This window comes from Spermophilus citellus (genome assembly GCF_964194105.1).
Source record: "Spermophilus citellus genome assembly, chromosome: 3".
Lineage (NCBI taxonomy): Eukaryota > Metazoa > Chordata > Mammalia > Rodentia > Sciuridae > Spermophilus > Spermophilus citellus.
The window spans coordinates 123,909,293-123,931,471 of NC_138184.1; positions in this window are offsets into that span (position 1 = coordinate 123,909,293).

Consider the following 22,179-nt stretch of genomic DNA (forward strand, 5'->3'; position numbering starts at 1 on the left):
AAAAACACTGTTACTAGATGATACCTGATGTTTTGAAGTGACAAAAGAGCCACTCTATAGGGATGATACAACAATTAAGATTATATGTTGCAAAAGAATGCACCAAACTATTTAAGCAGAAAAGGAAATAATTGACGTGACAGAAAAGTAATGTAAACAAGTAGGCAAAAGACCAGTAATGAAACAGAAGCATTGAACACATCTCTAAACCAACAAATTATAAAATGTTCTATAGAAAATAGCACCCCAAAATAGTAGCATAAAAGATGATATGAAAAGTTATAAAAAATTAATAATTTCAAATGATTGAAAAAATCATAAAATATGTTCTCTGATTAAAAAATTATTAACTTAGAAATCAATAGCAAAGAAATTTTGGACATTCACAAATATATAAAAATGACAAACAATAAAAGAGGAAATAGAAAGGATATTAAAAATAGTTTGACGTACACAGAAGTGAGATTAAAATAAAGAGAAAAAATGGGAATCTTATGAAAATAGAAAAGAAAGTAGTAGAGCAGAGGGAAAGAAGGATGGGAAACGAGAGCACGGTTGGGGTGAAACTGACCCAGCTCTTCATTCTATGTACATATATGCACATACCACAGGGATTTTCACCTTTATGTATATCTATAATGCACTAATTAAAAATATATAAATAAATAGAAGAAAGATCTGTGTAATATAGGAAAGGGACTAGGAGGAAGAAAGGATAAAAGAAAGTATTGTGGACTGGATTGGAGCGAATTATATTCTATGCTTGCATAATTTCATCGAAAATGAAACTTAATATTATGTATGATTATAATGCACCAATAAAAATTAAAAAAATTGTTTCAGATGAATGAAATGAAAATTAAACCTAGTAAAACTTATTATATACAGCTAAAGCAGTGCTTGAAGAAATTTATAGCCATAAACACCTAAAATATATAAGGGATCTAAAAATCAATAGACTAAATTTGACCTTAAAAATCTAAATTGAAAAAAGAAAATCACATGAATGCAATCACAAGAAATAAAATAATAAAGGTGACAGTGTCTAGAATTGACAAAGAGAAATAAAAAGATAGATCTAATAAAAACTCAAATCTAATAAAAACCTACAACCACCACCATACTTACTGTTGAAATAATGTATCAAGATCTCTTAAGAAAAGAAAGTCTGTTCTTGTCATTTATATTCAACATCATGTTAAGGTTCCTCACTAAAATAGGCAAGAAAAAGATATTAAATCATTCAATATGAGATAAGTAAAATGATTTCTATTCACAGATGGTATCATGTATGTAGAAAACCAGTACAAACTCACTAAAACTTAGAATTAAAAAAAACAATTCAACATCTTTGAAGAATAAAAATATCAATATACAAAAGAAATAATATTTTAAATATAAGGAACAAAACTATATAAAATGAAATTAAAAATTCTATTTATATTTTCATCAATAAAAAATTCAAGAATATATTTCACAAAAGAGATGCAAGACCTGAATACTGAAAATCACAAATTGTTGAAAAAAAAATGAATCTCTAAATAAATGGAAAGGAATATGATGTTTGTGAATTGTAAGACTCAACTTTACTTAAGTGACAATACAACCACTATCTATCACTATCAAAACCCCAGCTGGCACCAGGCATGGTGTGGTATGCCTGGAATCCCAGTGGCTTGGTAGGCTGAAGCAGGAGAATCGAAAATTCAAAGCCAGCCTCAGTTACTTAAAGAGGCCCTAAGCAATTTAGCAAGACCTTGTCCCAAAATAAAATATAAAAAGGGCTGGGGATGTGACTCCTAGTTCAATCTCAGTTGGCATGTTGCAGAAACAAAAAATCTGAGGCAAAATGTCACAGAAAAATGTAAAGAATGCACAATAGCCAACGTGTCCTTTGTAAAAAAAAAAAAAAAAATCTTATTGTGATAGAAAACAACAATGTACACTTAAAATTTTCTTTAAAAAGGTAGCTCTCATGTTGTTTACTAAGTGTACAATGCAGTGTTATTATATGGGTACAATTTTGTAGAGATTTCTAAATCTTATTCATCTTGTTAATTGACATGTCACCTGTGTTGATTTCCCGCTCTCTCTGTGCCCTGGCAAATTCTATCCCTCTTTGCTTCTATTAATTTGACACATCATATATATGAAATCATAGAGTATTGCTCTTTCTACATATAACTGACTTATTTCATGTAGCCCAATTTTTTCAACTTTGATCCATATTGTCATACTGTCCAGAATTGCCTTGTTTTTTAAGGCCTAACTAGATAGGCCTCGTACAATTATAGCCTTGGTTCTTATTTTTGAAATATATATATATATATATATATATATATATATATATATATATATATATATATATATATACACACACATATATACACACACACATATACCACATACATACACATATATACATACATATATATGACATATATACACACACCATGCTTTCTTTTTGCAATCATCATTCATGTGTTGATGGACATTTAGGCTGTTTCTACATTTTGGTTAACAAAATAGTTCTTCAGTGAACATGGGAGTGCCAATATGTCTTCAGGATTTTGATTTCAATTCTTCAGAATAAAATCATAGAAGTAGAATTCCTAGATCATATGGTGCTTTTGAACCTATACTATTTTAAATTGTGGCTGTGTCATTTATCTTTACAAGAGTGATGGTGGCAATATCATGGTCTATGCTTATTTCTTTGTTTTTTAAATAGATGTATAACTACACTGACAGATGAGAGAAGATGTCATTGCAATATTTGATTTGCATTTCTCTGATGATCATTGTTATTAAACATTTTATATATTGAACGTTTCATGCCTTGTTTGGAGAAATGTCTATTAAAATACAGGGCTCATTTTCTAAATGGGTTATTAGTTTTGTTGTTATTGAGTTGTAGGAGTTGCTTATAGATTTTGGAGATTAGTTCTTTATCAGAAATATGATTTGGAAATTTTTCTTCAAAAGACTTTTATCTCTGTGATTGTTTGATATGCAGAAGCTTCTTCATTTGATGCCACCCCACTCATCTATTTTTGATTTTTATCTGTGTTTTTGATATAATTCCTTTGAAGTCATTGCCAAGACCACAGTCATAGAGTTTACCCTCTTGTTTTCTTCCAGTACAATTATAGCCTTGGTTCTTATTTTTGAAGTATTTAGTTCATTTCAAGCTTTATTTTTCTATATGACATAAGATCTAGCTTCATTGCTATACATGTGAATATTCTGTTGTCCCAACTCTGTTGGGAGTTGCTCACATGGTCTAATATTACATCCTTGGTGAAGATCAATTAACTATATATGTGTGGATTTATTTCTGGGCTTATATTCTGTTCCACTGATCTGTATGCCTTTTTAAATGTCAGTACCATATTATTTCAATTACTGTAGGTTTATATTTTAAAATAAAGAAAATAGACTGTTCCAAATTCGTTCTTTCCTCTTCAGATAGATTCAACTTTTTATAGTCTTTGGTTCCACAAGAATTATGGAATAACTTTTCCTCTTTCTATGATATTGGGATATTGATGTAGATTTATTGAATTTGCATATTGCTTTGGGTAGATTTGGTATATTAACAGTTTTTTTCTTCCAATCCATGAACACAAGGTATCTTTCCATTTGTTTGTGTCTCATTTGATTTCTTATATCAATATTTTGCAGTTTTCATTACAAGAGTCTTTTACTTCCTTTGTTATGTGTATTCCTAAGTATTTTAGTTTTTGATGCTTTTTAAAATGGTATTTAAAAATTGTTCCATTTTTTTCAGATAGTTTGTGATTAGTGTGTAGAAACAAATGATTTCTGTTATGTTGATTTTTGCTTCCTATAATTGGAAAAATTAGCTTAACAGTTTTTAAATGGAGTCTATAAGTTTTATGTATATAAGATAATGCCATCTCTCGACAGGTATAATTTTATTTCTTCTTTCCTGCTTTAGATGCTTTCTATTTCTTTTTCTTCTCTAATTTCCATCCTTATGATTTCCAATATTAAGCTGAATAGAAATTACAAGAGTGGACATTCATTGCCACAATCTTGGAGGAAAAACATTTGTTTTGTAAAACATGATTATAATGCTAACTATGTACTTTTCCTACAAGGCTTTGATTTTGTAGGGGTACTTTCCTTTTATTCTGAGTTATTCCTATAGAGTTTTTTTTTTTAATCACAAAAGGGTATTTTTGTCAAATGTTTCTTCTGCATTTATTGATATAATCATATACTTTTTAATTATTTTACTACATTAATGGAGTATATTGTGAATTGATTTTTGTATGTTTAACCATTCTTGCATCCCAGGGCAAACTCTCAGTTGATAATTTTAATGTCTAATTGTATTTATATGGTAATATTTTATTGAGGATTTATGTGTCTATATTAATTGGGAACATTGGCTTACAGGTGTTTTTTTTTAAATTTTCTTAAGGTACTCTTGGCTTCATAAAATAAATTTGAGAGTGCTCCATCTTCTTAATTTTTTTGGAAGAACATTAGAAGGATTTGCATTTGCTCTTCATTAAATATTTGGTACATCTCACCAACGGAACTCATATGATCCTGGACTTTTCTTGCTTAGAAGATTAGATTTTTGCTTGCTGACTTTATCTCTACACTAGTTTTATATATTTTCAGTTTGAACTTTCTATTTCTTCCTGAGTTAGTCTTGGTATGTTGTATAATTCCAGGATTATTCATTTTTGGTTTATTTTCCTGTTTGCTGGTGTATAATTTTTAATAGCAATCTCTCATGATTATTATCATTTCTGTGACATCAGTATGTAGTCTACGTTTTCATTTCTGCTTTTATTTTTTAGTTTTCATTTCTGCTTTTATTTTTTAGTTTTCTTTTTCTTAATTAGTTTAGCCAGTTTAGATCTATTTTATTTTCTTAAAAATTCTTAATATTTTATATTTTTTTCTGTTGGTGTACTCTTTTTATTACTTCTTTTCAATTTTGCATAACATTAGGATTAATTTTGATATAATTATAAATGCATGGGTTATAATTTGCTCTAATTCAATCGCTGGTACTTCCTTTTCCCTCCCCTCCTTCCTCACCTGATTCCCTTTCCTCTACACTCTTCTGAAACTATACTATTTTAAATATGTGATTTCCTCTACACTCTTGATCTTTCTGCTATTCATTCATAGTTTTTTTCATTCATTTCTACTCGAATATTTGTTATTTTCTCCCTTCTTTAAATGTACGGATACTTTTTTTCTTCCTTTTCTAGCTTCTTGGGGTGTAAAGTTATGTTGTGTGTTTGAGATTTTTCTTTTTGAATGTAAAAATTTCAATCACAAGTTTCCTGTGAGTATTTCTTCTCTGTTAGTCCATATTGTTAGCATGCTGAATTTTCCTTTTCAAAGTACTTTATGATTTTCTGACTTACTGGCAGTTAAAGAAGTGTTGGTTCTTTTCATGTATTTCTGAATTTTCCAATTTTTGATTGATTTCTAGTTTTATTCTATTGTAGTAAAAATATTCTTTATATGATTTCAAGTATTCTTATATTAAGATTTGTTCCATGACCTAAATTGTGAGCTATCCTGGGGAAAGATCAGTGAGTTCTTTGGAAGAATGTGTATTCCTCTGCTGTTGATTATGGTGTTCTGTACATGTCTGTGAGATCCACTGGGTCTAGATGTTCAAGTTCTGTTTCTCTTGATTTTCTGCCTGGATGACTTATCCACTAGCATAATATTGAAGTATTCTATTATTATTATATTGCTGTCTTTCTCTCCCTTCAGCTCTGCCAGTGCTTTCTTTGCATATTTAGATGATCTTATGTTGGGTGCATATATTTTTTAATTGTTTTATTTCCCATTCTTTCTACTAAATTTTCTCCTTTATCATTATATAATGCCCTTTCTTTCTTTGCTGACGGTTTTTACTTAAAAAAATTCTACATTGTTCTATATAAGTGAAGTCTTCTATATGCCCTCTTCTTTTTAAAAAAAATATATTTTTGGCTGTAGATAGACACAGTACCTTTATTTTGTTTATTTATTTTTATGTGGAGCTGAGGATTGAACCTAGTGCCTCACTACATGCTAGGCAAATGCTCTACTACTGAGCTACACCTGAGCCCTTATCCTTTGCTTTTTGTTACCCATTCATATATATACTATTCTTTTCCTTCCCTTCCCTCTCAGCATTAGTGCTTACTTAAAGTAAGCGCTCTTTTCTTTTGGGGTGCAGAAACCTTTTCATTAGAATAAATTCCTTAGAGAGGATGTAGTCATTCATAAACTCCACATTTTCATTGGAATTTTAATCCACTTATCTTTAAACTAATTATTGATAGTAAGTATGCTAATCTTGTAGTTCTTCTATCTGTCATCCTTTATGGCTTTATTTATTTATTTTTGATACTAATAAGTTTTGATTTTTTTCCTCTTTTTTTGTGTGATTTCCATAGGCATTTTTGGAGGTTACTTCAAGTTTGATATAAAATATTTTATAGTTAAGAAATCATAAGTTGATAATAAGTTCAACTACATGCAAAAAAGGCTACAATTTAACTTACTTCCCACTTCGTTATTCTCAGAAATTTAATGTATTCTTTTAATATATTTTAAAATCATAGTTATTCCTAATAATTTTCTATTTTAACTTTTATACTAGCATTCAGAGTGATTTCACTACCAAGATGATAATAATTCGGGAGTCTGTATTTTCTAAATGTTTGCATTTACCAATTAGTTTTCTACTTCTTAGGTTATCATGTTGCTGTTTGTGCCTTTAATTGGAACCTGAAGAACTGTCTTTAGCCTTTCTTTTAGTCTGTTTTTCTTTTCTTTTGGGGTGCAGAAACCTTTTAATTAGGTTCTGGCTTTCTCATAAAAGGAATGCATCTAAGAATTATTGCCAAATAACGTGCTTATTGGGGGAAGGAGGGTCCAGGATTTTCTATTCTAGTCACACCTCTAAAGTGTTCTTGAAAGAAAGTAAAAAGTTGGAGAACACATACTTCTCCATTTCCAAATTTACTACAAAGTTACAGTACCAAAAACAACATGGTACCAGGACAGGGGTAAGTGCACAGATCAATGGAATATATTTAAGAGCTTAAAGAAAAGAATTTAAACTTATGGTCAGTGGATTATCAGCAAAGGTATCAGCATCATTTATTGGTGAAAGAATAGTCTTCACCAAATGGCACTAGAACAACTGAATAGAAACCTGCAAACAAATGAAGTTCAAAGCAAGTGTCACACACAAACAAAAAATTGACTTAAAGTGGATTAAAGCCCTAAATGTTAGCACTAAAATTATAAAATTCATAGAAAAAATATGGCTCTATGTTCCTGACTTTATATTTGGAAAACTTTTATCATATTTAATAGCAAAAAAATAAGTGATCAAAGAGAATATAGATAAATTGGACTTAGTCAAAATTAAAGACTATTGGCTTAAAAATAATATCATCAAGAAGGTGAAAAGACAATCTCAAAGATAGGAGAGTATATTATGTGTTGTAAAGAATATGTATCCTTAATATACAATAAATCCTTACAACTCAGCTAATGAATAGTAAATAACTAAATTAAAAACTGGCAAGGATCTGAATAGCTACTTCTCCATAAAACACACCCAAATGAAAAAAAGCAGAAGAAATGAGACTCAACCTCATTAGCCCTTAGAGAAAGGCAAATCAAACTCACAGTGAGATACCTCTTCACATTTACTAGGATGACTATAATCAAAAAGACAGATAATCACAAGAGTTGATGAAGATGTAGAGAAACTTGAACTACTTGTAGAAATGTAAATTTGTGAAACCATTTTAAAAAATAGTCCTGAAGTTTCTCATGATGAGACAAAGAACTAAAAGTAAAATTACCACGTGACCCACAAATTCTATTTCTAAATATCTCTTTAAGAAAGAATGAAAACATACATTCACATTAAACCTTGAAAGTAAAACTTCACATCAGTCCTTTTTATAATAGCCAAATAAATAGAAACAACCTCCTATTTACCCATGATTATAAAACAAAAGTAATTTATCCATTCAATGGAATATTATTTATCCATAAAAATTATTTGAAGAAAAACTGATAGAATTTCTTCTAAAACAGAAAAAAAGACAAGTATGGTACACTCTTATCACTCCTATTCAACTTTAGCTAGAGCAATCAGGCAAGAGAGGGAAATTGAAGGGATACAAATAAGAAAGGAAGAAGTCAAATTATCTGTGTGCTAATGGAATATTATTCATCATTAAAAGAGAATAAAATCATGACATTTGAAGGTAAATGGATGGATTTAGAGAATATAATGCTAAGTGAAGTTACCCAATCCCAACGAAAAAAACAAATGCTGAATATTTTCTCTGATATAAGCATGCTGATACATAATGTAGTGGGGGAGGAGCATTGGAGGATTAGACAAACACTAGATAGGAGGGGACATGGGGGTAGGAAAGACAGTTGAATGAGATGGATATCATTATCCTAAGTACATGTATGAAGACATAAATGGTGTGACTCTACTTTGTGTAAAACCAGAGATATGAAAAATTGTGTTCTATATGTGTAATGTAAATTGTAATGCATTTTCTTGTCATATATAACAAATCAGAATAAACAAAAAATGTTTTAAAAAAGATAATATTAAAAAAATTAGGGGCTGGGGATGTGGCTCAAGCGGTAGCGCGCTCGCCTGGCATGCGTGCGACCCCGGTTCGATCCTCAGCACCACATACCAACAAAGATGTTGTGTCCGCCAAGAACTAAAAAAAATAAATAAATATTAAAATTCTCTCTCTCTCTCTCTCCTCTTTCACTCTCTCTTAAAAAAATTATCTGTGTGCTGAAGACATCATCCTAAATCTAGAAGATACAAAAACTCCACCAGAAGACTTCTAGAACTGATAAACAAATTTAATAAAGTAGCAGGATATAAGATCCACATATAAAAATCAATCATATTGTTTTCCTATACTCCAAAAATGAATCTATAGAGAAGGAAATAAGTAAAATGATCCCATTCACAATACCCAGTTCCCCCCAAAAACCATTTTGGACTTAATGTAACAAAGGAAGTGGAAGACTTCTACAATTAAAACTATAACATTGAAGAAAAGAAAACTTGAAGAAGACTTTAGAAGATGGAAAGACTTCCCCTATTCTTGAGTAGGCAGAATTAATAATGTCAATGTGGTCATACTACAAAAAAAAAAATGTGTTAGGCAGATTCAATGCAATCCCCATCAAAATAATGATGACATTTTTTTATAGAACTAGAAAAATTAGTCCTAAAATTGATTTGGAAGAATTAAGGACCCCAAACAGCCAAAGCAATCCTGAGCAAGAAGTATATAATAATACTGGGCCTCAAATTATACTGTAGAGGTATAGTGACAAAAACAGAAAGGTATTGGCACCAAAACAGACATAAATACCAAGGAATAGAAAAGGGGATAAACCTGCATTGATACAGTTATCTGATATTATATAAAGGTGCCAAAAGCATACGTTGGAGAAAAGAAAGCCTTTTTTTAAATAAATGATGCTAGGAAAACTGAATATTCATATACAGAATGATATTGGATCCTTATCTTTCAGTCTTTTTGTTTTAATTATTTTTTGAAAGCAGCCTGACACATAAGTACATACATTGCAGAATTCCATTCATGTAGAATGCTCATAATAGGTAAATCTATAGAGAGAAAGCAAAAGCAGATCATTGTTTAGACTGGGGTTGGGAGGATAGGGTTCTAGTTTTCTATTTCAGGTAAGAAATAGAATAAAGATAGATTTTCATAGTGAATAGATCCAAAATACCCAAAATAAGAAAATTGTATACTTTGAATGGTATGATATCAGAACAAAATCTCAATACAGCTGTTCACACATGTTCAGACACACAAATAACACCATTTGGAAACACTCAGGTTTTGAAAAGCAATGTGTAAGTGCAAAGTTTTATGTTAAGTTATTAAGTTTGAGAACGTCGGTCCCCAAATCCTTTTGAGATGATCTCTTTTGGATTTTTAAATTTTTTTTTATCTGTTTTAATTAATTATATATTATGGGAGAATGTATTTATGTACTTTGATATATTATACATAAACGGGATATAATTTCTCATTTTTCTTTTTGTACATGTTGTAGAATCACATCAATCATGCAGTCATATATGTACAGATGGTAATAATGTATGTTTCATTCTACTGTTCTTCCTATCCCCATATTCCTCCCTTCACTCTCCTCTACTTAATCTAAAGTAACTCTATTCTTCCCTAGTGCTCCTGCCTCCTTACTGTGACTTAGCATCCCCCATATTGGAGAAAACATTCAGCCTTCGGTTTTGGGGGATTGGCTTATTTTGCTTAGCATGATATTCTTCAACTCCATTCATTTACCAGCAAATGCCATAATTTCATTATTCTTTAAAGCGAAGTAATATTCCATTTAATATATATATACCACATTTTCTTTATCCATTCATCTATTGAAGGCTACCTAGGTTGGTTCCATAGTTTAGCTACTGTGAATTGAGCTTCTATAAACATAGATGGGGCCTCATCATTGTAGTATGCTGATTTTAAGTCCTTTGGGTATAAACCAAGGAGTGGAATAACTGAGTCAAATGGTAGTTCAATTCTCAATTTTCTGAGGAATCTTTATATGGCTTTCCATAGTACTTGCACAAATTTGCATTTCTGCCAGCAATGCATGAGTGTACCTTTTCCCTCTCATCCTCCCCATCTCTGCTGTTTTGAGAAGCCTTACAAGACCTAGGAGGAAGCAAGAAGGTAGTTACAAGTTTTCTGTTACTGAAATATATTCACTCAAACAAGAATTTTTTCTTTCTTATGTGTGAAAGGTAGCCTTGGAAACATTGCTTTTGGAAACATGTGTAATAAATAGTTTAGTTTTCCTGAAGCTATGGGTGCTTTAGGGTGATCTGAGTCATTTTGTGGTCTGAGCTAAAGCCTAGGGATATGTGTGCATAAGTTTTCTATCAGGGACTTCCCTTTGTCACTTTCAGAGTTAGAGTGTTTTAATATTTGACAAGCACAGTAGGTAAATGCATCAACTTACATCTTTTATTTTTTTTAAATTCTAGAATTAACACTGAATACTAAAGAGGTCATTTTAAAAAACCTATTCCCTAGAATTTTATTATTTTTGGAGTTCAGAGTCAGTTGGAGAGTTGAAAGGTCCACAAAAAAATTATTTATATGTTATTTATTTAACCTCAGTGTGGCCAGTGCTTTCAACTTTATTTTTAATTCCTGTGATTGTCATGGAGTGACCTTTTAGGTGGCTGGCAGATTCTGTCATACAGGGAGTGGAAACACTGAAGATGTCAATCTAGGGAGACTGTACCCATCTCCTGGTCAGGCTCATGAGATTTCTCTGGAATCTATGTAAGGTAAATCATGCCACATACCAGTTTTAAGAATCCAAACAGAAAAAGAAAATACTGTGTGAAAAAACAGAACTTCTTAAATACTCATCCAAATATGTTTCTTTCTGGCTGACATCAGAGCAACATTAGGTGGCCATGACCATACAAATGGGAGCCTTTCTGAAACAGCTGGGATATTTCAGAAACTGTGGTGTTAGTCCCTAGTGTGGAGATCTCCTGGTGCAGATGCTCTTGAGATGAGTGGGCTCCTGAAGGACCATGGGTGTTGTGGTGGCCTCTGATATAAGTCTGAGTGCTTATAGAAAGGGTCTTCACGGAGAGGGGCTGGGAAGGGCATTATTGGAATTCCTTTCTTCAGGGTTTAGATTTCATCCCCTCAACGGGACTAAAATGGAATAACTGTTGTAGTTTAAGACTAATGCAGGAATAATTGACCAGACTCAATATCTTAGAAATGCATCTCTTTTCAAAATTAAATTGGATTTTGTTTTTTAAATGTTACATAAAATATAAAAAGTATACACATTTATGGGGTACCATATGATGTTTTGATACGTGTATACATTGAGTGATGTTGAAATCAGCAGATATATAGATATATAGATACAGATATTTCAGCTTTAGAGATCTTGGCTCCAGCATGGATCATCCTTCCCTTTACTTTCTGTCCACTTGGGTCATGTCCGCATTTCTCTCTGAAGGAGAAACCACCATAACCTCAGTATCCCCTCCTCTCTGCACTGGTACTGTTCAGAGTGAGAACTCACCAAGTCCCTCTTTGCAGAATTTCACATAAGACATGGGCAGGCATATGCCCAGAACACACATACAATTAATTTTTTCACATTCCAGGGCTAAAATACCTGTTTAGCTGAAAGAAGCAGACATTTCTTTTGGGGACATATAAATAAATAAATAGAAATGTAGCAGCCTTGTAACAAAGGGAGATCATTATTTCTTAACGAGATAAAGTCAACAGAAAAAGATGAAAGAGTGACAGACAGACCTGTTTTTTCCCAAGACATGGTATTAGAAAACTACTGACTATCTATGTTACGTCAAATCTTTGGGCCTTGTGGGTTAATAAGTTTCTCTCAAGTACAGGGAATATTAAGTTCAATATTACTGGGATATTTTTGTCTTTTCCAGTTTCTACTTAGGATTCTTATTAACAACCTAGGAGCATGCATGTTAGAATTGTGAGTCAAATGACACTGAAACCAGAGAATCAAGAAGTATTGTTCTAAAGCAATGGCTTCACACCAAGCCTGCATTTTAATGAGCTTTACCTTGCATCTATGAAAGTGAGGGCACCAGTTAACTTCAAACAGTTGATAATGATCTTGAACAGGATAAAGTAAAATCTGATTTTTAAAAAATCACTAGTGATGGAAAATTGCATTAAAGGACCTGACATCACCTTTGCTGGTGTTGTATCTGTTTCTATGGAAACATTAGAAAGAGCAAAAGCCTTCTGTAATTTTCAGTGGATAAGGTAGCCTCTGTCATCTTGTCTAAGTGCATTCTTTAATTCACATCTATGACAAGCAAAGTACAGAACTCTATAGATTCATATTTTAAATGATAAGTTCCTTATGATAACTTTTTCCCTGCTAAGTTGCCATAAGTTGGAAGTTCTTTCTTTTATTCCCCCAGGAAACAATGGTAATTACTTCATAAATATGGGAAAGGAGTAGAAGTTATGACCTAGTAACCATCTCACAAGTCTGGTGTCAAAGAAGAAATGGCGTAGTCAAAAGTTAAATAAACTCTGTTAAACCAAGTGTGTCACAAAGAATATGATGATCCAATTTTGGGGTCTGGGAAGGGATAAAAGAGAGGAATCCTGAGCCTCTAAGATGCATGAAATCATAGGAGAGTAGATAGTGGTGTCATCCCAGTGAAGAGAAATTAAAGGTTAGGGTATAGATGGTTTAGGGGAGGGGTACTCATCAAGGTGAATCAGACCGAATGTCAGGTCCCCCCGCCCCACGGAAAGCTATTATGATGGGTAGTAGTCTTCAAGTAAGTTTTGTGCAGGGGAATTAATGGAATATTAGGGAAAAACAAGTCATCATTTCTACTTTCTTAAACTTCTTTTTTACAACCTGTTACATATATATATATATATATATATATATATATATATTGATTTTGCTCAGTAACCCTATGGTGGTATAATTATATACAACAAGTATATTCTATTTAAAATAATCTATTTTAAGTAGATACACAGGTCAATGAATTTTCAGAAATTATAAGTAGTACTACTGTCAAGAGGCAGAATAATTTCAGCATTACAAAAATTTTCCTGCATCCCTTCCCAGTCAGTACCCACCAAACCAATCCCCAATTAGCACTGCTCTGTTTTATGGAAAGCTGCAACTGATTTGCTGTTTTTCATATTGCATATGAGAGCAATCGATGTGTATTCTTTTGTTTGCTCCTTTATCTCTGCATAATATTTTTGAAGTTCATCCATGGGGCTTGTATTCCTAGTTTGTTTGTTTTCATTGTTAAGTAGTATTCAATTTTGTCGCTGTTTTAGTCAGCATTTTTTGGTGCTGTGACCAAAAGACCTGACAAAAACAATTTTAAGGATAAAAAGTTTATTGGGGGGCACATGTCAGAGATCTCAGGCCTGAGATGAGGCAGAACATCAGGGCAGAAGTGTGTAGTCGAAGAAAGCAGATCAGGACATTCACAATTAGGAAGCAGAAAGATAGACTACTCACCAGGGACAAAATATATACCCCCAAGGCACACCCCAGTGACCCAACTTCACTAGCCACACCCAAACTGGTTAGCAACCAGTTACTACCCAGTTAATCCATTCAAGTGGATTATTGGATTGATTAAGTTAAAGCCTTCATAATCCAGTTTAAACTTTCTTGCATTGACTAACACATGAACTTCTGGAAGACCCCTCACATCTAAACTGTAATGGTACAGTCTAATGATTATACATGATGTTATACAGTACTGAAACAACAGTGGTAAATTTTGTAAATACTATTCATTTCTCTTTGTATAAAGAGACTACCTGCTAATACTATGTGTGTATATGTGTGTGTGTGTGTGTGTATTCCTATTATACATATATAAATTTATGCATATATAAATATATCTAATCTAATATATTTACATAATAATCTAATATAGAGATGTTGTTTAGATTTTTTTTCAGCTTATGGCCATTACAAACAAATTTTTTTATGTTTTCACACTTCTTGAATATATACCTAGGAGCAGAATGGCTTGAGCATATTTTAAGTATTTGTTTAAATATTTAAAAATTGTCAAACTGCATTTGAAAGTAGCCATACTACTATACCAGCAAAGAGGCAATAAAAGAAGATTTTTCCACATCCTCACCAATGTCTAATATTTCCAGTCTTTTAAATATAGTCATATTATTGAGAGTGCAGGGGGATCTATCATTTAATCTGTATCTTTGATGGGTCACAAAGTTTAAATTTTATATGCTTATTGAGAATCACTCATTTGGTAATGTATTTTTGCTCATATTTTATTAAAATTATAAAACTGTAAGATCTTTTTTTATCATTTATATACTTGGCAAATATTTTCTCCTTTTCTGTGGCTTAACTTTTTCTTGTTTTTAATAATGTATTTGAACAGGAAAATTGTCGATTTTGATAAAATTCATATATTACTTTTTCTTCTGAGGTTATGTTTTGTGGTTGTGTAAAAAAAAATAGTTGCCTAACCCAAAGTCACAAAGGTTTTTTAAATGGTTAGTGGTGACCAAATAGTGTTTACTTTTGAGAAAATCAGGTGGTACAATAACTTAGAGGTAATTGATTATGCTTATTAGAAATAACTGCCCCTTCTCAGTAGTTCTTTTTGTTTTAATTAGTTACACATGACAGTACAATGACCTTGACATATCATACATTTGAATCAGAGGGGAGATAATATCTCATTTTTCCCTTCTCAGTAGTTCTAACTTTTCCCTGCTTACTAATATTTCTTGAAGAACTTTTTATTTTAATAAAATGTAATAACTATTTTTTTTTTACTATTCATATATTGTGGTTCTGTTTTCAAAAGGTACCACCAACATCTTGCAAATTATTCATTTGCTGTATTTCTAATCTGAATTCTCTTACTTTTACAGTGTTTATTTCCAAAGAAACCTGGAATTAATTTTCCTGTGTAAAGTGACATACAGGTCAAGTTCATTTTCTTACACATTGATATCTACAGATCCATCACAATTTGTTGAAAAGAATCTTCTTAATCCCTACTCTAAAGAGCTGTCCTAATCATGGATATGGATCCATATTTGAGTCTGTTTCAGGCCAGCACATTGTATTTCTTAGGTGTATCTGTCAATCATGTGATTCAAACTAACGTTTTTATTATACGGTAATAAACATCTTTGTATTAACTAACGTAAGTTCCTGTAATGTTTTCTTGTTCATCAGGATTGTCTAGGCTTTTCTTGGTCTTTTGCATTTACATGCAAATGTTGAACTAACTCATCTGTTCCACGAATGTAGACCTACTAATGTTCTGATATGTATTGCTTTTAGTTTATCAATTTTTTCAACAAAAATTGAGTACAGATCTTTCACAACTTTCTTTAAATTTATTCTAGATGAAAATGTACTTATGTTTTTATAAACAATATATTTTAAATTTATTTCCAAATATGGCCTAGCTATATAAATTCAATTGTTTGTATATTAATTTTGTATCATACAACTTTGCTCAACTCACATATTAATTCCAAAATGATTATCGGTTATCTATGAATAAGAGTTACATTTAATTATTTCCGCTTTATGTAAAGTTTTCATGATGATCTTTTTTACTGATGTGGCTAGTACCTGAAATACAACAGTGATAATGGATATCCGTGTTTCATTCCTAATCTCAAAGGAAAAGTGTTGGACATTTCAGAAGTAAGTTATTTACTGTAGATTTCTTTTTGTTTATACCTTCCACTAAATTAAGCAAGTTCACATCCAGTGTTAATCTACAAAGTTGCTCTAGGTTTTGCTGGAAGGGTATTGGGTTTGGTGTGGACCTGCACTATGTGGAGGTATGGTGGACAGCGTTGCACAGTGCTGAAGTGCAATGGGGTGAGGGTGGAAGGGCACAGGGTGATGTTGTAGGATATGTCAGTGAATGGTTCTGGTGAACCATACCAGACTCTTACTTTAGCAATAACCCAACTGAAGCAAACATTTCTAGAAATAGAAAACCAGGAACAAGAAGCAGTTCTCAAGTAGTTTTCTGAGATCAGCATATACTTTGCACATATCAAAAACAACCAAATAAGAGTAAAACTTTAGCTCAATCTCACTCATGAATTTTTACTCATAACTGAACTACAGTATCTCAAACTAAACAGAGCAATGAAAAATCATTTGACACATTGTTACATTGTTAACTATATTATTATTATTATTATTATTTTAGTAAAATACCTTTCTCTACTTGTAGCTTTAAACATCTGCCTTTTGTTTTTACCTTTTAGTGATGTCTGCTATGGGTATTTTCTGTCTTCAGGGTGCCAAAGCCTCCCCTAATAGGGATGCTTGGTTTTCCTGTGTGCTTCTATGGTTTGTGGTCCTACATTACTGGCTTTATCATTATCTGCCAGTATGGTCAGCCTTCTGCCAATGCATAATTTTGGGGCAGAGGTGTGATACCAGGGATTAAATTCAGGGCCACTTGACCACTGAACAACATCCCCAGCTCTATTTTGAATTTTAATTATGGACAGGGTCTCCCTGAGTTGTTGAGACTGTCTTTTAACTCACAATTCTCCTGTCTCAGACTCTGGAGCCGCTGGGATTACAGGTATGCACCACAGCACTCGGCCTGATGCATGCTTTCTAAGTTATGAATTTCCTTTTCATTCTGGACATTACACTCAGCATTAGATATCATTACCTGTTTTGACAGTTATTTAAAACTGTTAGCAAAATAATTGTTATTTTCTGGGCCTGAGTTACATTCTACAGTGAAGTATTTTGAGCACTATGACAAGAACAAAGCAAAATACCTATTAGAAAAAAAATATGGATATATGAAGTTAGAAATTTATAATTTTATTCATTTTTTGGTTTACAATTGGATCACATTTACCATGTTTTGGGACAGTATTTGAATTCAAATTATATTGATTGAAAATATGAGCTCTTTGCTTTTATAAGGCATGCTCTTATTCACAAATTGAAATAGTAATCCCTCAAAATCACAGTCCACATCGAATTGTCATGGTGGTTGGGGCAGAACACATTCAGGCTGAACAGAGCAGTGTTTATTGCTCAAGGATAAACCAGTTACATTGTCATCAGCTGGGGCTTTGTGTTGGGCTTATGCCCCACCTAAAATGCCCCACCTGAAATACCAGGGTTTCTGAGACTCAGGCATCATTTTGTGTTTCAACAAGCCTTCCAAGTACCTGTGATGCATGAACTCTTGAGAACCACTTCTCTGGATAGTTGAACAATGACTGACACCAGCTTCTTTAGTTGGGATCCACTATATTTTAGCCTAACCCAATAGGGTAAATCCTTTTTTTTTTTTTTTTTTTTTTTTTTTACATTCTTACCTAGTTCACATCTTATCTTCAAGAAAAAAAAATGAGTAAGACACATTGCCAAACAGCAAACTTAAACTCAATGGCACAAACTCTAGTGAGTTGCTCCCATCCACCTGGAGCTCCCATGGCATCTGGTACACATAAGGCCTTGTAGACAAACAAATCCCCTTCAACTTGGCTGCATTTCATGCTGGAGCATGGGAAGTTATTGACCTGATTTTCAGTTTTCCCATCCATAAGAGGTTGATATCACTTCCTACCATGTTTTCCTGAAGCTAACATGGAGCATTCCAATGAAGTGCTGAGACATACCAGCTCACTAACTGGTATCCCTAGGAGCAAGCAGAGAACCATCAGAGCAGGTTTTGAAGTCCACATTGCAGCATGTGTTAGCTGGTGACTTTGAATATGAAGCAATTAGCACAGTATCTGCTGCACAGTTTGTGATTAGTGAAGGGTAGTGAACATTACTTGTTGTCTAGGAGGAATCCTATGGAAAGCCATATTAATTAACTACACAGTCATGCACCACATCCTGATGCTTCAGTGAGTTAGAAACTATATATAAGACAGTGTACTCATATGTTTATAGAAGAACTGGAAAGTTTCTATTACCAAATGATGTCATAGGTATTGTGACATCACTATGCAATGCATTATGGGTATTGATGCTATGATAGCAATCTTGATGAGCTGCTAGTCACATAAAGTGTAGCAGAGCATGGTGATCAGTACAAAAGCCAAAAGTAAGTTTATTTCAGAAAAGTTTGGGCCCAACCACCCACCTGCAATGTTGAAATTCCTGGTAGCTCTGAGTGGTTTCAACAACTCAAGAATCCTTAACAATTATATAATGTGAAAGTTAAGTGGTGGGTCTGCAGGTGCTGATGTGAAGGCAATTGAAGAATTTTTAGAAATTCTAGATAAGCTGATTGTGGAGGAAAGTTACTTGCTATAGCATATCTTGAGTATGGGTGGAAACTCCTTGTTCTGGAAACTTGTGCCTGCAAAAACATTCACTCAAAAGCAGGTCAAGTAAATGACAGTTTTCAAGGTTTTATAGGACAGGGTAACAGTGTTGCTTTGGGGCAATGTTGCAGGCTACAAATTGAAACCCCCTGTGATCAGGCACAGTGAGAGCCCCAGGGCCTTCAAGCGCGTCACTAAGCACATACTGCCAGTGCTACAGGGACAATAAGGTGTCACAGATGACCCAGTTCCTCTTCCAAGCTGCCTTCCTAAATTGCTATGCCAGAAAAAAATGGAGCAGTACTGTTTGAAAAATAGCAAACCTTTCAAGATTTTGCTTATCAAGTTTATGTAAGTACCCTCTGATGTTCACACAACCATGAAATCGCCTAATGAGGCATTTCTCAGAACATATTTCTGTTGCTAAGTGACATGATGGTAATTGCTTGTTTTCATATTACCTGGATGCTGATTTCCACCACTTCTTTTCCAGAATAAAAGAAGCCACACTTCCTATAATCTCTTCAATGAATTTGCCTGTCTCCTTCATTTTATCCCTTATTCCTGATTTCTGCTCTTCCTCAAATACCTCCTGCCCCCACTTGGCCATTTTAGTAGCAAGTTCTCTCCTTCTCCTAAGAAGTAGTCTTTAGCGCTCTGGGGCAGAAGCCCATTTTAAGAAAGCTGGTGTTTTCTTAATAAAACTTCTACTCCAGCTCAGCTGAGAATTTTTTTTCCCTAATATTATCTTACCTTTCAGTATGCAATCAATCTCTTTGGCCTGAAAGATCAACCAAAGAATTGTGGGTAGCATTGCCTTTCCCTGGTATTTCTGCTAATGCTACAGGTGAGGTTACACATGCACATGGGAACAGAAGGCTCTTGGAGAAGACTGCCTGCAAGGAATCACTTGCAGTGCTTGGAGAAGCTGGGCAGCCTTGGGCAGGTTCCTTAATTCCTCTGTAACTTAGTTTTGTTCCTATGCAAAACAGAGATGATAATATGATTACTTGCCACCTAGTCAAAAATTATAATAGAGTTTAAATGCACTTAAGATATAATAAAAAGCATTCAGATATGAGGCCATTTACATGCATCTCAAATATTATTAAATTCTGGGTGTACTCAATAACTTCATTTGTTTTATATGGATTCTGAAAATGTGTTAGTTGATACCACACATATTTCATGTCAACAAGAAATTATGCTGAAAAGGTAGTCAGGTCATATTCTATATGTTGTGATTTATCTTGACACTAATTGAATTATGTAAAAAATGCTTTTATTCACTGTGTTACCATTTCCTTATGAGGTTGCTAATTCTAAGAATATTACTATATGTGCCACAGAGTTTTACAAAGTTTTCATGAAGTCCTTCGTATAAAGTATTTATCACATTGCTCTTCATATGTAAAGCACTCAAATATTAGCAAATATTACCTACAAGAAAAATTTGAATCACTCATCCATAAGACTTTTCTGAATCATCTTCTGATTCTTGGAGTTTTAAACCTCTTTTTATCCCCCTGAAAAGCAAGGAATGTTGTATAAAATTCAAATTGGTACAAATAAAGACATTGACTCATAATATTTGCAAACTTAATGAGGGGTAAAGACATGGCTTTTTGTAGGAATTTATAGGCTAATTTTGCAACAAAAGAGTTTGAATAAGTGCAGACCTATTCCATATTTATGAAAACCTTGCTCAATTTTTTATGTCTCCCATTATTAAACTACACATTAAATATTATCATAAAAACTCAATAATTCATACAAATGGATGCCTTGCAGTTCAGAAATATATTTAAGTAACATAATACACAAGGACTATTTATATTATATAGAAGCAAGACATTCCAAATGAACATCATAAAATAGAGCAAGATAGCAAAAATACATAGTAAGAAAATACTATAGCCCACAATAACTGCTTTGTAAAATGGTTAAAATGAAGAGAATAAAAGAAATTTCTTTGTTTACATTTCTACTTTGGATTTGATGAAGTTAAAAAAAAGACAAACACAATCCTCATTTTAGATGGCAGGCAAATGATCAGAATTATCAGAATCAGGTTGAATCATCTGAAACTCATTTAAAGGGATTTTCATGTAAACATGAAAATCATAGAAGAAAATACAAGAAATATGTGGCAAACAATAGTGACTCAGTTTGGTCCTTTGCTGAGGTTCTGACAACTCTGTTGATGAATTTATCCTGGGCAGTTTGTCAGCTATTCCCCAGGTAGGAGGTTAGCACTCTGAAGACACATTAATCCTTGTAGTTTATTGAGGCAATTTACTGCTTTCTTTACACCTCTTTGATGGACATGTTGCAAAGAACAGAATAGTTGCCAGGTAGTGGCTGGCCTTATGTCTTGGCATATTAACTGTGAGATTGGTTAAACAGGCCCCTATTTAACAGCAAGTAGATGAGGGTGAAGGACAACAGTAACCCTTCATTGAGATTTACTCTATGTTAATTGGTATGATAAAATCTTACATGCCCTATCTTACTTAAATCTTCAATTACCATAGGAAGTTAGCACCCAATTAAAGATGAGAAAATGAGAAAAATGCCAAGACCTTGGGATGTCACCCAGACCCCAGCTAATGAGAAGGAGCTAGTAAGAGCTTCAGACATAGTCTCTTTTCTTTCAGATTCACTTGGGGTCAGGTGGAAGACAGGCTTCCCTTCCTTTGTCAGACTTCTTTTCTCTCTCAAATAATTTTAAATTCAGATTGCATGGGGCCCACAAAATCCTAAGATTTTCTTTGCAATTGCTTCAAATCTGTGCATCAATTTAAGAAAATAATATTTCTTAACAATATTGAATCTCCCCCCGGGTATTTAGTCTCACTATCTACCTTTTTAATTTAGGGTGTCATCACAAATAAGGGCTTTATATAATTCAGTTTTTTAAGGAAAAAAAGAAAGATATAAAGAAAAAAAGAAAAGAAGGAAGAAAGGGTGAAAAGGAAAGAAGGGAGGGAGGAAGGAAGGGAAAGGAAAGAAAGAAAGGAAAAGAAAGCTCTCTAATAAATTATGTAGTTTTAAATTAGTGTTGGCATGTTATTCCAATCTGAGGCAAGGGTAGATTATGAAGGCTTCCATAGACTCAAGTTATATGCTGTTAGGATATTCCCCCAAGCCTAGACCTGTGTTTCAGGAGATTTTTCCTGCTAAAAGACTACAAAAGATATTACATAAACAAAATTAT